Source organism: Solanum stenotomum, chromosome 11 (genome assembly GCF_019186545.1).
Source record: "Solanum stenotomum isolate F172 chromosome 11, ASM1918654v1, whole genome shotgun sequence".
Classification (NCBI taxonomy): domain Eukaryota; kingdom Viridiplantae; phylum Streptophyta; class Magnoliopsida; order Solanales; family Solanaceae; genus Solanum; species Solanum stenotomum.
In genome coordinates this window covers 31,422,490-31,442,414 of record NC_064292.1, presented here as the reverse complement: position 1 = coordinate 31,442,414, position 19,925 = coordinate 31,422,490, and positions in this window count along the sequence as shown.

Genomic DNA, 19,925 nt, shown 5'->3' with positions numbered 1-19,925 from the left:
CAAAGAGGCTTTGCTAAAAGGCATGTGGTTGGAAGCTCCTGAATCTAGAATCCACTGATCAACTTTTGATTCATAACATTTACAAGATGGTTAACTAAAATCAATTGAAGAAGTGCAGATCACAATACGTGCAAACTTTGCAGCTATCCATGAGTGTTGTCTGGACCATCACTGCATTGAAATTGTCGCAGCAAATGCATCATTTGTCCATATTCCTCTTTGGTTAGACTAGCATTTTGATCCTCAATCTGGATTGTTAGACCCTTCCCTTTATATGAGACATCAACAACATGTTGTCCATGTACATTTGCCTTTTTTCCTTTCCCTTTATTGGACCTATAAGGTTGTTGTTGATCACCCTGGCTACTATTGTAGTTCTGGCTACTGTAGCCTTGAGTGTTGTTAGATGTGTTGGTGGTATTCGGATAGTCATGCAGTTTGTAGCACTTATCTTTTGTATGCCCTGGTTTCTTACAATACTCACACATTGGTCTTCTTGTAGAGTAGTTTCCAAATGTACTGCCGGATGCATAATTGGGCCCGGGAGAATAGTTTGTCTTAAAGGTTCTTGAAAAAGAAGCTCCAGATGAGCTTGCATTGAGAGAGGTGGACTCCATAAAGAACTGATTGTTTGGTTTAAACTTTCGCTGTTTCTCTTCCTGGATCAGTATGGAAAAGGCTTGCGCCATGCTTGGCAATGGAGTCATCATAAGAATACTCCCCCTCACCACAGTGTACACTTTAGTGAGTCCCATGAGGAAATGAATCAATGTTCTAGATTGCTCTGCCTTATGTGAGTTATCTTTTGCACCACAAGTGCAAGTGCACGTACATTGACCCTGAGCATTCAAAGTGCACAACTCTTATCATAACTTTTTAAGTCTAGTGTAGTTAGTAGTGATATCAAAATTTCCTTGAGTCATGTCAGTAATCTCCTTTTGTATTTGGTATAGCTTCGCACCATTGATTTGATTATATCGATCCTCTAATTCCTTCCAGAGTTCTAGTGAATTATTTATGTATATAACACTATATGCAATTTACTTAGTAAGAGAGTTAAGGATCCAGGAAGTTACCATATCGTCACACCTCTCCCATTGTTGCAGTTGAGAAGGGGTTGCCCCTAGTTTCACACACTCTTCGGTGATGAAACCGACTTTGTTCTTCACAGAGAGGGATCACATGACGCCTCTTCTCCACAATCGGTACCCAATTCCATCAAATGGAGTTGGCACTAACATTGCACCTGGATTATCTAAGGGATGCACATAGAGTAGGTTAATTGTGTCAACTGTTGGTTGTCCAATTATACCCAAAGGAATGACATTTTCAACTCGATCGTCCATGGTGGAAAACAAAATCCAGAGGAGAGATTGATCAATCAAATAGATGAGAGATTCGATAGATCGATAAAATAATCGATTACAAAATTGTAGAGAATTACTTGCGAAGTACATCTCAGAAGAAGAAGAAGGAAGAAGAGACGAATAAATTTCGGAATTAGCCGTTAGGCTCTAATACCATGTCAAAGTTCAATCCAGCTCAATGTTGAGCTTTAATGGAGTAATCGAGTCCATTATTGAGAGAAAGAAGAAGCAATTTGTGAAATGAAAAACTGTATATTGAATCATCTACCACACATATGAGGTTTATAGATGTACATGTAATGTGAAACTAATTATGTAACTGTTCCTAACAAACTAACAACTTTCTAACCGACTACTCTAACCACATTAGCTGACTACTATTCAGATTACATAATTATCTAGTCTAAGCTACTTCAGTACTTCAATATAATTCTTCAATAGTAATTAACGTCACATATATAGAAATGAAAAAAATGCAGCAAGAGTTCAGAGTCTAGACAACTTAGCAGGAGAAACCCGTCAATGGTAGAATCATTCAGAAAATCATCGTTTCCATAATACAAATTTAAATCCATTTTAAGTTGATAAACATAATCCTTACGTGCCACACACTCTAGGGAGAGTTGGCAAAATAGTCACTCTCAAAATTTATTTGAACATTTAGACACAAGTCTTGAAAAATTAGCTATATGGACACTAATAATGACATCATCAATTATTCTTTCAAAACATACAAGACCAACTCCAAAGTTTTTAATTACACTTTAATTTCCCCACCTCTTTCAATAATTTTTAAATTTTTCCCACCAAATAATTTCAAATTTAAAAATAATCAAAAAAGAAAATATTATTCAAGCCCAAAAAAAAGCTTCCATTTTCCAATCGATTTCACCTACTTTTTCCGATTCCAACAATTTTTCCGGCGAAATCTTCCTCCTCACAACTATAAATCTCCATTCTTGCTCATTGCCTCCATTGTTATTCCATTAAAAAAAAAACAAATTGTAAAAAACATTTTCCCACCATTTTTACAAGTTTGAAAAGATTGCAAATTCCACTCAATACTACTTTAGTAGATAACATCCATAGTTTAGAAGCCCTACTGATACAGTTCTTCATTTTAGAGCTAGCCGAGTATCTATTATATTCAATTTCATTTATTGACGATTTTGTTTGGAGGTTTTCTTACCAATCCTCTCCCAGTTATAGACCGACACCGTAATCTAGGATTAATTATTATTATTAATGGTTATTATAGGGTGTGTGGGAGGAGACTCCTAAATGTTGGATTTGAAAATCATGTGACAGTGGCCTTCACATTTTATCGCAGTGGTTCATACACGACATGGTTCAAATCGTAATTGAGATGTGGGGAATTATCTTGCGATTCAAGAAAAGTTGTGATTAGCTATCTAATAAATGAAATGGAAAAAATACATTCAACATTCATAAAAAAAATGACAATCAAGCGTCTCTATACATGTTGAATGTCACTGTCGATTGCACTAGGCAAATATTTAGTAAAATATCGTCTTGAGGTCTATGGTACCCGAGTCACCACATATTATAATCGATGACAATGATTCAATTTAAGATGAAATCTTAGGTGATCATTAATATGGATGCTTATCCCAATGAAATCGGAAGATCCCAAATTGTTTCAAGAAAAGCAACGGAAGTGTGGATCGGGATCATAACCCAACCACAGCTTCTCCGATGGATCTAATTTTCAAATAGCACAAACATTTAACAACATGAATGACTTGAAAATATTGTCAGACCAAGCGTCGACGAGGAATTCTTTTGATTATCCTACGTTGAAGAATTATAGTATATAGTTCAATGTGAAATATATATCCCCTGATTGTGCCTGGATGCTGCGGGCGGGGAAATATGAATGCCTGGCCATATTTTCATCTATAAATAAGTTGGCAATCAAATCTGTATTGTCAAACATGCCTTGCACAACCATAAAGAAATCTCAATCAAATTCATTACGCCGAATTATGTGAATTTATATCGAAACGGAAAGAGTCCAACACTAAAGAAATTTAGATAATTTTTTTTCAAGGAATTTCATTATAGTTTTAGCATCTATGAGTACTATTCACTTATGCATAAAGTCGACGTCTACCTTGTTGCGTACTCAAAGTTAATTAATGTTATCATTGTTGAGTTCGAATAGTGTGTGCCGCATGAATTATTAGATGTGAATATTCCTTCACCTTTGTCGATATGAAGGTCGAAAGATAGAAAATAAAATGTGTTAAGGATGTCGCTGAGACTTTCAAGACAGGAGAAGGAATAAATGTTTACTGTGTAATAGTTTTGGACACAAGAGAACCATATGTAATAACAATAAATCCTAGATAGACTTGTCCCACTTTGTTTTTGTAACTCAAGATAATGTATGTAATTTGAGACTCTGCAGTTTGGTATAATTAGTGGCATGTCAGTTTTTTCGACTTTATTCCCTTTCTATAATTATAGACTAAAATATAGCATATATTATGTATACTGTCTATTCGATTTATGTATTACTTACTGCATAATGTATTGAAAGTTTCTATATGATTCGATGAATTTATACTAAACAAATTGAATGGTCTACGGAGTCTACGTTTGACTAAGACCATTATTATCAAAAAAGAAAATAATTAATTAATTAAAAATAAATTGTTGAAATTTACACAACTAAATGAGCTTAAACAAGTCGTAAGATCATATAAGAGTTCACATACATTGGTGACGATGATTAGAGGTGTGTAAGGATGAGTAGTTGTTATACAATCAACATTCTCACATTAATGTTGATCAAACACAAGTATGTTATGACTTATGAGGATTTCATTTGTTCAACTACAATTCATTCTCATACATCTCTAATTACTATGCACAATTTATGCACTCTTAGATGATCATATGACTTGTTTAAACTCAATTAGTTGTGTAAAATTTAATTTTTTTTTTATTAATTAACCATTCTCTTTTTAAAATTCTTATAGTTATAGTCTATACATGTGTATCATAATCTAGTAAGTTTATTATGGATGAAGGTCTTAATATAGGCTAGACTATGCTTAGTTTGGTCCTCGACTTCTTATAGTCAATTCTATCCTAAGACCTTCATCCATATTAAACTTACTAGGTTAGCATACATATGTATAGACCATAACTAGTCTAATTATGAAAAGAGAATATTTAATTAATAAAAGATAAATTATTAAAATTAATACAATTAAGTGAGTTTAAACAAGTCATATAATCATATAAGAGTTCACATAAATTGAAGATAACAATCAAACATGTAGGAGGATGAGTTGTGGTTGAACAAATGAAATCCTCACAAAACATACTTGTGCTTTAGTAAACATTATTTTTGAGGATGTTAATTATATAACCACTATCCATCCTCATACATCTCTGATCGTCGTTCCCAATTTACGTAGACTCTTATATGATCATATGGTTTGTTTAAGCTCATTTAGCTATGTAAAATATTAATAATTTTTTTTTATTAAGTAATTATTTTCTTTTTTGACAATATGCTAGTAGGAGCTATAAACTCACACAATATATTATTGATAAATCGTGTAGTTTAGATATACAATGAATTCAATTGATGGTCCTCAATATAATATAATTTATGTAGTTGTTTACTTTTTTGTTATATACTAATATTCTGGTTATCATTGCACCAACCAACATAGAACTTACAAATGATGGAGTGTCAATCTATGTGTTCCATCATTTACCAGCCACATGAGATATAATTGATTATATTTATGATGTACAATACTAACAAAATTTAAATATCCACTTTTGCATCGGTAGTAAAGTACAACTCAAATTACATCCAATTGTAACATTTGACTTTTTTATATATATAAAAAAGAAGGCAGTCTTTGTTTTAACTCCCTCATTTTATTGACTTCATTTTTTAGTCAATTTTAAATAACTACAATGTCTCAAGCATCTCAAACATCCAACACAAAAATATTATTGCTCCATCTAAGTAAACGAAGATGTATTGCCTTTTGTTATATTGTTGTTTCATATAAATAAATGAGGAATGCGCAAAGGAGAATCTGAATACTTTCCAGAATTATTTTTTAATAAAAAGAAGGTAATCTTTGTTTCAACTCCCTCATTTTATTGACTTCATTTTCTGTTCAATTTTAAATATCTATAATGTCTTAAGCATTTCAAACATTCACTGCAAGAAAATTATTGTTCCATCTAAGCACACAAGAATGTAATGCCTTCCGTTATGTGTCTTCTATGATGTTGTCTCTCCATCTAAATAAACGAGAAATGCACAAACAAGGATCTAAAGTTTGTTAGGAATATTTTTCAAGATGAGAAAAAGTCTCATTTATCCAACCCTGCAATCAATGAAAGGATAAATAAATTTATAAAGTCTATGTATTACTACATTAACATATAAAAGTTCATAATAAATCGATAAGATGATAGATAAGAAGTACCAGAAATACCTAGAAAAATTTGTATAAAGCGTACAATGCATTATTCTTCTTATTAAACGTTTCTTTTTTTTTTTGTTTGTTCAAATCAATCTTGATCTTCAAACAACTCTATGCTAGCCCAAACGACTATGTTCCTAATGGATAACTCTCAAAGAAAGTTTAACCAACCACTATTTTGATTTGGTTTGAATCCACTTTCTTCGTCAGATCCCTTGTTAGCAGCACCGATTGCACGAACCAAACTAAAAAGCACTTCAGCTTTTGCTCCTTCTCAATTGATTACATTTGTTCAAGCTTATCAGCCTTTCAATAGGGATGTTCTTGTTCTTGGTCACCTTGAGATAAATTTCACAATATTGAAGGACTTTGCTCATGTTTTATTCACGGGATATGCTAACAATTCAATCCTGTAATCAAAGCAATTTTCTTTAAGCTAAAACAAGTTAGCTTATCTTTCACATAGAACCATATGTCAAGTAACTTTTTTTTATTCTTCGTACATCGCAACAACATATAATAAATTATTTATTTATTATATTTAAAATGCTTCGGTAAATGTCTCAAGTGTTCAAAACAGATTTACTTGAAATCAGCATAGAGCTTTTGATCAATAGGAATTTTTCTAAAGTGATCAAGATAAACCACCATCCTTACTCATACATGAATTTTTCTTAAAGTGATCAACTTCTTCAGCTTTATGTTTCTTACTACTGCAAGCATTAGAAGTAGTTTCTTTAATGATTTTTTTTTATCTTTAGTCATACTTTACAATCTATAAGCAAAAATAAATTTGTAGTGATCAATCTATCGACCACTGGTCTATTAATTGACACAGAAAAATACTCTATCAAACATGCAAAACAAGTAGGAATAATTCTAGAAAGGAAGAATGCAAAAGACATCAATCAGAACACCATTAATGTTTACTAAAACGTAGAAAAAAAATTCAAAATTGATATACAATATAAACATAAAAGTTCAAAAAATTTCTAATCATTATCCAAAGCAAAACACAATTAAAGATGCAGAATCAAGAACACAAGCTCAAAACATATCAAATTTTGACAAACAATTGATTTATTTTTTTGTAAAAATTCAAAATTCACTAAACTAAAATGCAGCAAAAAAATAGTAAAACGGAGCAAAAACCATCTGGGAAAGAAAATTGAACTTACCTGAGCACAAGAGGCTTGGGGAAGAAGATTGGAGAAAAATATTTCAACTCTTTGAGGTACTCAAGAAAATTGGGAAGAAGAGAAGTTGAGAGGAGAGAGGAAAGTTATTAAATAATTAAATGAGTTTTAGAAAAGGTATAATATGTAACGAATATAAAAGGGACTTGATTGTATTTTTATAAACTTCTATTTTATACCCAAGTTTTTAAATGTAACGACCGGGTTCCGTCATAATAGAAAATCCAACGGAGAAAATTTTTGGGTCGGAAAACTTTTTAGTAGTAACTTGGAATTTTCAAACCTAGTCAAGATTTGGACGAAATCAGAGTCATTAAAGTCTAGGGAAATCTGGTAAAAATTGGGTTATCTAATTATGAATTTGATAACATGAGTAGATAGCTAAGACGTTAAGGAACCCGTACGACTTTACGGAATTGAATTCGGACGAGTAGAACTCTCAGAATTGATCTTAGCATGAACAGGTAGTTTCTGAGTGTCGTTGGTGAAAGGTGTGTTATTAAATGGGGGTCTTCGAATTATTAATTTTGTTCACTGGTTCCATGCAAGCCACTAAGGTGGGATTTTTCCTGCCAGGGTGAGGCCGCTGTAGCGGGGCAGGTGCTGCCATAGCGGGACAGACGTGACTTAACGTCTGAAATAAACTCCAAAAATATTTTATTCTACAATTTTTGAACTTGAGAGCTAAGGAACAAACCCAGGGGTTTTCTTGATAGTTTTCCACCATTCTTGAGGCTAAAGGTAAGCTTTTTACTCCCCGAATCCATTTTTCAATCCGTAGAACGTAATCTAGCAGGTAATTATCGATGGGAGAGGGTTTTGATCTGGAAATTCTGGTGGAAAAAGCCCTAATCTGGGTACGAGAATTATGGGTTTGATCTAGGGTTGATAGAATTGTTGGTAATTCGGGTAATTAGTTATTTTTTATTAATTCCCATGTTATATTAATTATTTGTAGACCAAGAACAAGCGGAACGAATTCGAAAGGGGAAGAATCAAGTTTCTTAGGGGATTCAAGCTTGTTTCGAGGTAGGTGATGGTTGTGATTTCATGATTGTGTGATATATGTTTGTTCTTGGTTCATTTTAATACGTGTATATATGCGAATGTTGCACTATTGATCACACTAGTTGTAAATGAGATAGATGAATGATGAATTCCATGAATAATTACTTAATTGTATGATCTTGAAAATATACTTGTGATTGTGATTGTGCCTTGTTGAATGGATCGGGTGTTGCGTTCCGACACACTAACTTGGATCGGTTGCCACTTTCCAGTATAAATATGGGATCGGTTGCCTCATTCCAGAATAAATATTGGATCGGGTACCATGTTCCGGTATGCTAACAGTTTGGGTTTGGGTTCCATGAAAGGACCAATGACTTGATGTAATTGCAAATCTTAAGAAATGTGATATTGCACGTTGTTCGTAAATAATGATGATATTGTATATGTTCGGTGTATGCATGTTATTATTATGTTGTATTGACTTATGTATCTTACACTTAGTGGGATAGCCGTGTGATCCTACTTGTACACTGTAGTTGTGTACTAATACTGCACTTGCTCTTTCTTTGTTGAGTACAGCGCATCTTCAGACGGCTATTGACGTACCTCGCTTAGAAGATCAGTGATCGCTTTAAATTCAAGGGTGAACTAGTTCTTCTGGGCTGCCATGAGTTCTCTTCTTGTTCAGTCCATTTCATTCTGACTTAGAGTAGTTCATTAGTTATCTTATGTTTAGTTGGTTGTACCCATTTTCCTTTAGACTTTTGGTTCATTGTTAGAGTTTTGGTACATTGACTTTCAAGTTCTAGGTATTTACTTCCGCATTTGTTTAGTTGTTAGACTATTGATTTGGAGTTTATGGGAGCTCCCTATTTCTTTCCGTAGCATTTAACTTGCTTACATAACTTAAATGTCTTAGTATTTGATTAACTTGGTTAGCTAATTAGTATAAATGGTTCTCCCACCGGGGGTTCGTGTGGGTGCCAATCACGATGGTCTAGATCATGGCAAAGTTGGTATCAGAGCCTAGGTTCGTTGATCTCGTTGTACTAAAATGAGTCTAGTAGAGTCTTGCGGAATGGTACGGAGACTTTTGTACTTTTATTCGAGAGGCTATAGGACTTTAAGAAGTCTTTTTGTCTTCTTTTGTATGCTTTTGTGCTATAACTTGATTCCAATTGTTATCTGGTGATTCAAATTGGTATCTAACCTCCTTCACTCTTCTGTCCGCAGATGGTTAACACTAGATTCAACAGCGTCAGGCCCGTAGCTCCCGTCAATACTCCAGCTGAGGAATCTGCAGCGAGAGGTCGCAGTCGAGGTAGGGGTAAAGGAAGATCCAGGTGTAGATGCCGAGGAAGGGTGGCACCTACTACAGATGGAGTACCAATTGAAAATGCTCCTAAAAATGAGTCCCCTCCTACGCATCATGAAGAGGTAGAGAAGAATATCGAGGTTGAGAATGAGGATAATGTAGGACAAGAGGAAGAGGTGCAGGCTGACAACATACATTCCTCTCATAGACCCACTGTTAGCTCAATAAATCATGTCATTCTTGAAAGAGTTGGTAGATCCTAGAGTGCTTCCTTCTGTTCAAGCAACTCAAGCTCTCGCCAATCCTCATATTGCCATCACTGTCCCTAAGGTGGGTGGAACTGAAGGTAATGATGCTTTCTTCAGTTTTGTGACTTTTCAAATTCAAGGTGAGGCTAAGCAGTGGTGGAGAGCATATGTGGAATGCAGATCTTCAGTTTTACCTCCACTTATTTGGACCCAGTTTCATGCCCTATTTTGAGAGATATATGTGCCTAGGACTTTGAGAGATCGCAAGAAGGATTAGTTCATGGCCTTGGAGTAAGGTGGTATGTCTGTGGCTGCTTATGAGGCCAAGTTCCATGCCTTGTCAAGATATGCTACTCAACTAGTGACTACTGAGGAAGAGAGGATCCGTTTATTTATTAAGGGACTTAATTCTGAGTTGCGGTATTATCTGTTCATATGACCTCTGTAGGGAGGAACTTTAATGAGGTAACATACTTTGTGAAGAAAGTAGAGAGGGTGAGGTGAGACGGTCAGGCTAAGGCATTGGCTAAAAGGGCCAAGAACTCGGGTAACTTTCAAGGTTCTTACTCCAAAGGGTCAGGGAGGCCAACACTTGCATCCAAGCCAATTCTCTCCGCTAAGGCCGCCTCTACAGGTAATTACTGAGGAACTCCACCTCATAATTTAATTTAGGATAGCCAGGGAGTCGCACCTTTGACAGGCAGTAGGCCATCTTTTGATCGTACTTGTTATAATTGTGGAGAACCTAGGCATATGAGGAGAGTTTGTCCCCACCCGTGCATGATGGATTCCGCGCAGCAACAGACTAAAGCAGTGGTACTTGCGGGAAATGGTAATAATTGTCAAGGGCATCCACAAGGTGGGCGAGGAGGAAATCAGTGAGGCCGCGGAGGTCGGGGAAATGGTAATGCAGGCAGAGGTACAGTGAAGCCATGCAGGGAAGTCGCATGTGACGATGATAAGGCTTAGTGTTACGCCTTTCCGGGCAAGAATGAGGCAGAGGCGTATGATGCAGTGATCACATGTATTATTCTTGTTTGTGACCGGATGGCTAATGTGTTATTTGATCTGGGTTCTACTTATTCTTATGTGTTCGTGCGATTTGCCTCAGCATTTGCTATGATTTGTGATATACTTGATGCCCATATCCATGTTTCTAGCCCAGTTGGGAAGTCTGTCATAGTCACCCATGTTTATCGTGCTTGTTCTATTTTATTTATTGGTTTTTAGACTTGAGCTGATTTGGTGATTTTGGATATGACTGACTTTGACATAATCTTAGGCATGACTTGGTTGTCCCCCTATTATGTTGTGCCTAATTGTAATACTAAGTCTGTAACTCTAGAAATTTCGGGAAGGGAAAAGTTAGAGTTGGAAGGGGTGTACAAGTCTAAGCCAGCTAAGATCATATCCTCCATTCGGGCTAGGAAACTGGTAGGGCAGGGTTGTTTGGCTTATCTGACTCATATTCGGGATATGGAGGTTGAATCTGTAACACCTCGACTTTTCAAAATGTCTAAATTAACTCGTATCTTCGTGGAAAGATAAGAAAGGTGGGTAATAAATTTAAAATGATGTGGTATGTCATATTTTAAGTGTTCAAGGGTTGTATATAAAGTTTTGAAGTTAAGTAAGTGGCAAAATAAAAGTTGGCGAAAGTTATCGTAAGTTCCTTTTTAAAGATTTCTCTGAAATTTTGGTCAAATGTATTGGATGTTTTCTCCCAATATATATAGAGTTAGAAGGCCTACGAGTCTAGTTTGCAATGCACAAAACCCCGTAACAAACCGACATCAGAGTAAAAAAGTTATGAGGGTTTTACTAGGGACTACCGGGGAAGAATCCGGGTCGGGTAAAAAACATGGAATGTCGGCTTATTTAATGTCTTAAGCCATGAAAACATTTCATTTCAGTTCCAAACCAGAGAGAAAGCTTAAGAGGGGGTTCCTATGGAATTCTAGCATGATGAAAGTTAGTTTTTGATGATTTCTACCATAAAACATTACCCCTGTGCCTAGAAACGTAATCCCTACACGTGGCAATCGTTTTTCCCTTCTATTAGCTACATTTGGAGCTGGTTTTTGAAGATATAAATTTGTAGTTATTGGTGTTTCTTCAAGGTTTAAACTTGGTTAACTAAGGTAATCATCTCGAGACTCTTTTATGATTGTTTCTATGAATTTCTATGGACGTTTCGACAAGTTGGGGCAATATGGCAAATCTTCCGATTTAAGATTAATTATGAACTGTTTATAGGTGCATACCAGCTATGTATATATAGTGTTTGCGAAGCTTAGGACATAAGGAACAACTTTTGTGAAGGAACTATGGTCTTTCGAGCGTTAATTGTAAAGGTATGTTAAGGTTATTTCCTTCGTTCGACATGCTTCCTTAGAGGTAGTTAACGTTGGTGATCTTGTTGATGTAATTGTTAGTGATTGCCTGATTGGGTGGTTATAAACCCTCATTTTAGGGACTCACGATCTGTTAAGAAAGACGCTAAGTTAGGAACGACTTGGAGATTATTCATACATATTGTTTATAGCTAAATTGTTCACCTTTAGCCTATTCAATTGTTTGTTGTCGCCCTTAGGGCTATTGTGGTTAGTTGTTGAACTATGAACTGCCTATGGGGGATATGATCTTGTCTAATATGACTATGTTATTGCCAAAGAGGGCTATGTGTTGCCCCCGGGGATATATTGAAGCCAAATAGGGTTATGTGTTGCCTACGGGGCTATTTTGATGCCAAAGAGGGTTATATGTTGCCCACGGGGCTATATTGATGCCAAAGAGTATTATGTGTTGCCTACAAGGCTATTTTGATGCCAAAAAGGGCTATGTATTGCCTACAGGGCTGTGTTGATGCAAAAGAGGGCTATGTGCAGCCTACAGAGCTATGATGTTGCCTAAGAGGGCTATGTGATGCCTACGGGGTTATATTGTTGCCAAAAAGGGCATTGTGACTTCTTACAAAGACAAAGGGCTACCGATATGGGTATGTATATTGATTTGGCACCTTTTGGGCTTACGGGGGCCTAAGTAGGTGGTATATTGTTTTTACCTGCCGAGCTTATGGGGGCTTGGTTAGGTTGGTGTTTGATCATTTTTGTATTTTTAGATTCAGTAGTGGGTTAGCATGCTTATTTAAAATTTTGGTTTCCTTACGTGATTATTTTTTGTATATTATGATACTTGCTCATTTATTTTATAACCTTTCATTACGTTATAGCCATACTGGCCTAGGTTGTTGCTTTGCTGAAGCTTGCGAGTTGTTTGATGTATTGTATTGATATATTCCTGCTGTTAGTTTTGGTATGGATATCATGGTGGCCTCGATGGCCCAATCAGTACTTCTGTGCTAGTTGACTATTTATTTATATGATATCCTCGGAGTAACTGTGTATTTTATAGATCAGTTGATAGGGGCCTTGCCGGCCGAGGGCTTAGTTTTAAGCCGAGATATACTTGTTTATTTCCTTGATTGCGTATGGTTGCCATGCGCTAGTAGCAAATGATTCAACAGGATCGGCTCGAGCTTAAGTTTTGGCATTAGGATCCAGTTGCGCCCCTCGAGTTTGGGTCGTGACAGAATCTCCATTTATTGAGTCTATTCCTGTGGTGTAAGAATTTAGAGAAGTGTTTCCTACTGATCTGCCTAGTATGCCTCCGGATAGAGACATAGATTTCTGCATTGAATTAGAACCTGATACTCGTCCCATTTCCATCCCTCAATATCGCATGGCTCCAGTGGAATTAAGAGAGCTTAAGGCTCAAATCCAAGAGCTTCTTGATAAAGGATTTATTCGTCCTAGTGCTTCCCCGTGGGGTGCTCTAATTCTGTTTGTTAAGAAGAAGGATGGTAGTATGAGAATGTGTATTTATTACCGGCAATTGAATAGGATCACTATTCGAAACAAGTACCTGTTACCTCACATAGATGATCTTTTTGACCAATTGCAAAGTGCATCAGGTTTCTCCCAGATTGATCTAAGGTCTGGCTACCATCAGTTAAAAATTAGGCCTAAGGATGTGCCAAAGACAACGTTTAGAACTCGTTATGGGCACTATGCGTTTCTAGTTATGTCTTTTGGTTTGACTAATGCGCCCGCAACTTTTATTAGTTTAATGCATGGGATGTTCAAGTCATTTATTGATTCATTTGTCATAGTCTTTATTGATGATATTTTGGTCTATTCAAAGAGTGAAGAAAAGCATGCCGACGATCTTCGTATTGTTCTAGGTGTTTTTGGGGAACAAAGGTTGTATGCGAAATTTTCTAAGTGTGAATTTTGGTTGACTTCTATTGCATTTTTGGGACATGTAGTTTCAAAAGAAGGGGTAATGGTAGATCCCCAAAAGATTGAGGCGGATAAGAATTGGGTTCGGCCTATCTCTATGACAGAAGTTAGGAGTTTTGTGGGGCTCGCTAGCTACTATCGTCGATTTGTGAAGAATTTTTCTTCTATCTCCACTCACTTGACAAATTTGACCAAAAAGGAGATACCATATGAATGGACAGAAAAATGTGAGAAGAGCTTCCAAAAGCTCAAGACCCTCTTGACCACCGCACCTATTCTAATATTACCGGTTGAAAGTAAAGATTTTATAGTTTATTGTGATGTTTCACATTCTGGTTTGGGTGCTATGTTAATGCAGGGTAAGAATGTTAAAGCTTATGCATCGCGATAGTTGAAAGTTCATGAGAGGAATTATCCAACGCATGATTTGGAGTTGGCAGCGGTAGTATTTGCTCTTAAGATCTAGCAGCATTACCTTTATGGGGTCATGTTTGAAGTATTTATTGAACATCTTAGTTCGCAACATGTGTTCACTCAAAAGAATCTGAATTTGAGACAACGAAGGTGGATGGAGTTACTTAAAGATTGTGATGTCACCATTCAATACCATCCGGATAAGGCTAATGTAGTGGCAGACGCTTTGAGTCGAATAGCGATGAGTATGGGTAGTTTAAGTTGCTTGAGTGTAACCAAGCGACCTTTGGCTAAGGAATTCAGACCTTGGAGTCTAAGTTCATGCAGTTGGACATCTCAGAGAAAGGTGGAATGTTAGTTAGCATTGAAGTTAGGGCCACATTCATTGAGGAAATCAAGGCCAAACAATTTGAGAATAAAAACTGTCAATATGTTCGGATGGGAACTTCAATCGCGACAATAACTACAACCGGAATAACTATGGCAACAAAAATGAACGGGTTGGACCATATGTTCCCCCTCAAAATCGGAAATCTGGTTCAAGGGAAGTTGGAAGTAATATGTCACGTATTAAGGATATGATGCAGAAGATGATGAGGAGGTTTGATGCAACTGATGAGAATGTGAAGGAGATGAGAAATGACTTGTTTGATATTGGTCAAAAAGTTTATGCCCATGCAGTGTCAATCAAGCATCTTAAGCAGCAGATGACTCAATTGTCAACTATAGTAAATCCACGTCAACCTGGCACTCTTCCTAGCAACACCATCCAGAATCGAAAGAATGATGGGCATTGTATGGCAGTCACTACTCGAGGAGGTAAGCAAACCATTGATCCACTTATGTCGTCTGGGTGGAAATTGAGAATAGTAAAGATGATGATGCGGTCAAGGTAAGTGGAGAGTCCGAGAATGCGACAGAGAAAGAAGTGTAGGTAACTTAGAAAGTTGTCCCCATACCTAGACTCCACCTCCCTTCCCATAGAGGTTAGTGAAGAAGACTAAAGAAGGCAAATACCGCAGGTTTATTAGCATGTTAAAGCAGCTCTCAATCAATGTTCCGTTGATAGAGGCTTTGGAGCAAATGCCTGGGAATGCAAAATTTATGAAGGACATGGTGACAAAGAAGAGGGCAGGGAGCTTCGAAGATGATGATAGATTGCAACATTGTAGTGCTATTGCTACAAGGTCCCTTGTGCAGAAAAAGGAGGATCCTAGTGCCTTCACTATTCCATTTATTATCGGGTTGTTGCATTTTTCTAAGGCATTGTGTGAACTTGGTGCTAGCATAAATCTGATGCCATTGTCTATTTACAAGAAATTGGGTCTGGGAGATCCAAAACCGACTACGATGCGGTTGCTCATTGCCGATAGAACTATGAAGAGGCCTATTTGTGTGCTCCATGATGTACTAATGAAAGTGGAGTCGTTCATCTTTCCGGTGGATTTTGTTATTCTTGATTGTGAGGTCCATTTTGAGGTTCCCATCATTCTTGGGAGACCATTCCTTGCCACTGGTCGCCCTTAGTTGATATGGAAAAGGGGCAGATGAAATTCAGACTGAACAATGAAGAGGCAACTTTCAATAAATGTAGGTCTATGAAGCAGAGTAGTGAGCTCCAATCAGTATCTGTGATAACAAATAGAATTGAGAGTAGGTCTGAGGTGCATATTGAAGAAAGACTGGGTGTTGAGGCACTAGCAGCTGTTATGATGAACTTTGAGAGTGATGGTATTGAAGAGTATGATGAGTTAGTCGCCACACTTGATAGGTGCGAATATCGTTCGAACCCAAAGAAGCTGGAGTTAGACATGAAAAATCGTGAGTCCCCACCCGCAAGACCATCTGTTGAGGAGGCACCAAAATTGGAGCTTAAGGCTCTACCATCACATTTGAGGTACGTATTCTTGGGAAAGATGAGACTTTACCGGTCATCATTGTGGCAGATTTTAATGGGCGACAAGTAAAGTGTTTGGTTTCTGTGTTAAAGAGGATCAATCGAGCTATTGGGTGGACTATTGCGGACATTATTGGGATTCCTCCTGGTATCTGTTCTTATAAAACCAAACTCATTCCAGATCACAAGCCTAGTATTGAGTACCAGAGAAGATTAAATCTGCATATGCAAGAAGTAGTTAAAAAGGAGATCATCAAGTGGTTGGATGTTGGAGTTATCTATCCCATTGCAGATAATAGTTGGGTATGTCCTGTTCAATGTGTGCCCAAGAAAGGTGGGATTATTGTGGTTCCTAATGAGAGAAACAAGCTTGTTTTGATGCGGCCCGTGACTAGATGGAGAGTCTACATGGACTACCGGAAGCTACATGCTTGGACAGAAAATGACCATTTCCCTATGCCATTCATAGATCAGATGTTGGATAGACTTGCAGGTAAGGGTTGGTATTGTTTTCTTGATGGTTATTCGGGCTACAATCAGATTTCTATAGCCCCGGAGGACCAATAGAAGACTACCTTCACTTGCCCTTATGGGACTTTTGCCTTCAAACGGATGCCATTTGGGTTGTGCAATGCTCCAGCAACCTTCCAGCATTGTATGATGTCTATATTCTTTGACATAGTGAAGGACACTATTGAGGTATTTATGGATGATTTCTCTGTGGTAGGTGACTCTTTTGATCGATGTCTAGATCATTTGGCTGAGGTGCTTAAAAGGTGCGAAAACTGCAATCTGGTGCTAAATTGGGAGAAGTGCCGCTTTATGGTGAAAGAAGGGATAGTTCTGGTTCATTAGATTTCTGAGAAGGGCATTGAGGTTGATAGAGCAAAAGTAGAGGTAATAGAAAAGCTTCCACCACCTATCTCTGTAAAAGGTGTTAGAAGTTTTCTTGGGCATGCAGGTTTCTATAGGAGGTTCATCAAGGACTTCTCTAAAATTGCACATCCATTGTGCAAACTGCTCGAAAAGGAGTATAAGTATGATTTTGATGATACTTGTCTGAGACCATTTAGAGAGCTGAAGGAAAAGTTGGTTATTGCACCTATCATTATTTCACCGGATTGGGGACAACCGTTTGAGGTAATGTACGATGCTAGTGGAGTGGCGCTTGGTATAGTATTAGGGCAGAGAAGAGAGAAAATTCTTCATCCTATTTACTATGCTAGAAAAGATCTAAATGTGGCCCAGAAGAATTATACTGTGACTGAACAAGAACTTCTTGTGGTGGTTTTCGCATTCGAGAAATTTTGATCCTACTTGCGTGGTACTAAGGTCATAGTGCATACTGACCATTCTGCATTGAGGTATTTGATGGAGAAGAAGGATGCAAAACCGAGGTTGATTAGATGGGTATTGTTGCTGCAAGAGTTTGATTTTGTGGTAAAAGATAGAAAGGGGATCGAAAATCAAGTTCCCGATCACTTATCCAAATTAGAGGAAGAGGCTATGCTAAAGCTTGGTGATAGGGCTGAAATTAATAATGCTTTTCCATATGAACAGGTGTTGGTTGCTTCTCATGATCTGAGTCCTTGGTTCGCAGACTTTGCTAATTATTTGGCAAGCGATTTGGTGCCCCGGATTTGTGTTTTCACCAAAGGAAAAAATTTATGCATGATGTGAAGAAATTCTTTTGGGATGAGCCTTACTTGTATCGTAGTTGTGCTGATGGGATTATTCGTCGCAGTGTGCCCGAGGTTGAGATGTATAATGTACTTAAGGCGTGTCATTCATCGCCTGTTAGTGGGCATCATAGTGGTATTCGGACTACACATAAGATTTTGCAATGTGGGAACTACTGGACTACCATTGATGCGCTCAAATTACACCTCCCTACAGAAGTATAAGCAATTGTTATCAAGTAAAGAGGGAATAATAATGTCTAACCCTCAAAAACGAGGTTTACATGCCTTATTTATAGAAAACAACTCCTAAATTAAAAGGGAAACAAATTAAGGAAAGTTTGTTCAGGCACGCGTCTTCATTCCACGAGACTGACTTACGGACTGTCAATGGATCTACGGTCAATAAGTCCCTTCCGTCAGCCAGAACTTAGAAAATATTTCAGCTTCCAAAAATCAGCTTCTTTGAAGCAAACAACGGACTTGCAGTACGGACCGTAGAACGATCTACGGTCCATCAATCCCCTCCGTAGCTCCACACTTAGAATCTTCAAAAATCAGGTACTGGAACCCTCGCAGTATCAATCTACGGATCAATCAGTACGGTCCGTAAATCAATCTACGGACCGTCAATGGCCACCGTGGTTCCACACTTGGTCAGATTTCCCTGATTTGTCTTCCATACCTTGCCTGCTGATCTACAGTCATCACCTACGGACCGTCAATGGACTTACGGTCCGTAGATCACCTCCGTGAATGCCCTTTTTCTGCATTTCTTTCAGTTGTCGCTATACTTCCGCGCCTGAACATCTTTCCTGCAAAATATGATAAAAACACATAAAAACCAATACAAAAAGGCCCTAGACACACACAACTTGTAAGTGAAATGTATTAGAAATACCGTAAACTCACGGTATATCAACACCCTCAACTTAAATTCGTTGTTTGTCCTCAAGCGACGAACTACGACTCTAAACGACACTTGTATAGAAGCAAGCATTTGAGGCCCAAGCAATCACATGGCTCTCTACCCCCCTCACTTTTCAGGTGCAACTTCCTTCTCTTAGACTCGACAAGCTAATCCATGCAGATCAAACCATGACACAGATCGACCAACTGACACACAACATACACCTTCTCACTGTCACCAAGGTACCAACTTTCCAACAATGTAACTAGTGCCCTTACTTCAAACGAAATCTCTTTTTCACAAAAAATGAATGGCATTCATGGTACAAGGATTTATTCAACACTTACGCTTAGAAGTAATTTCAAATATAGTTAGTGCTTAATGCCATAAGCTTGACCTTATTTTCACTGCTTAGACTCTCCAAACTAGACTCTAGGATCACTATAGGACTTTATTGGTTTGTAACATAGGCTCAGGGTCAGGTGTGGTACATTTGGGTACTGCTTAGTGACTTTCTGCCCTCCGTGACATTACACTAGGCTTTTAACCTCTTTTTGCCCTATTTCTGTCATACTATCGCTTTACCTTCTTTCCCTTAATTTTTTTCAACCACGGATGTGACTTTAGACTTTGTAGCTCTTTTTACTTTTATTTTATTTTTCTTTTAGCTTTCAACAAGTCATATCATTTCCTCACATTTTCTCTTCTTTTTTTTTTCACATCACTCTTTTCATACCCATTTTTCTTTCAGTTTCCTCTTTCATAGCCACCCTCAACTTATGGATTTTTCGTTAGTTGAGGTGCACAATACCCGATGTCGGGTCAGGGCCAAGATTGAAGTTACTTTTTACATTAGCCACCCTCAACTTAGGCTTATGGCCTAAGTCGAGTGCACATGTCCAAGGAGGGACCGGGGCCAACATAGTAGATTATGGGAAGGTGAGTTTGGGGTTTGGAAAGAAATGGTTTACTTTTAGGCTCAAAGTTGGATCAAAGGGAGCAGTTATTTCATTTGGTTGGATCCTTATTTTAAGAAATTTGTGGACTTTTTAGAACAATGGCCTATGATCACTTTCTAACCTCTAGATTGAATTGTCTTAGCA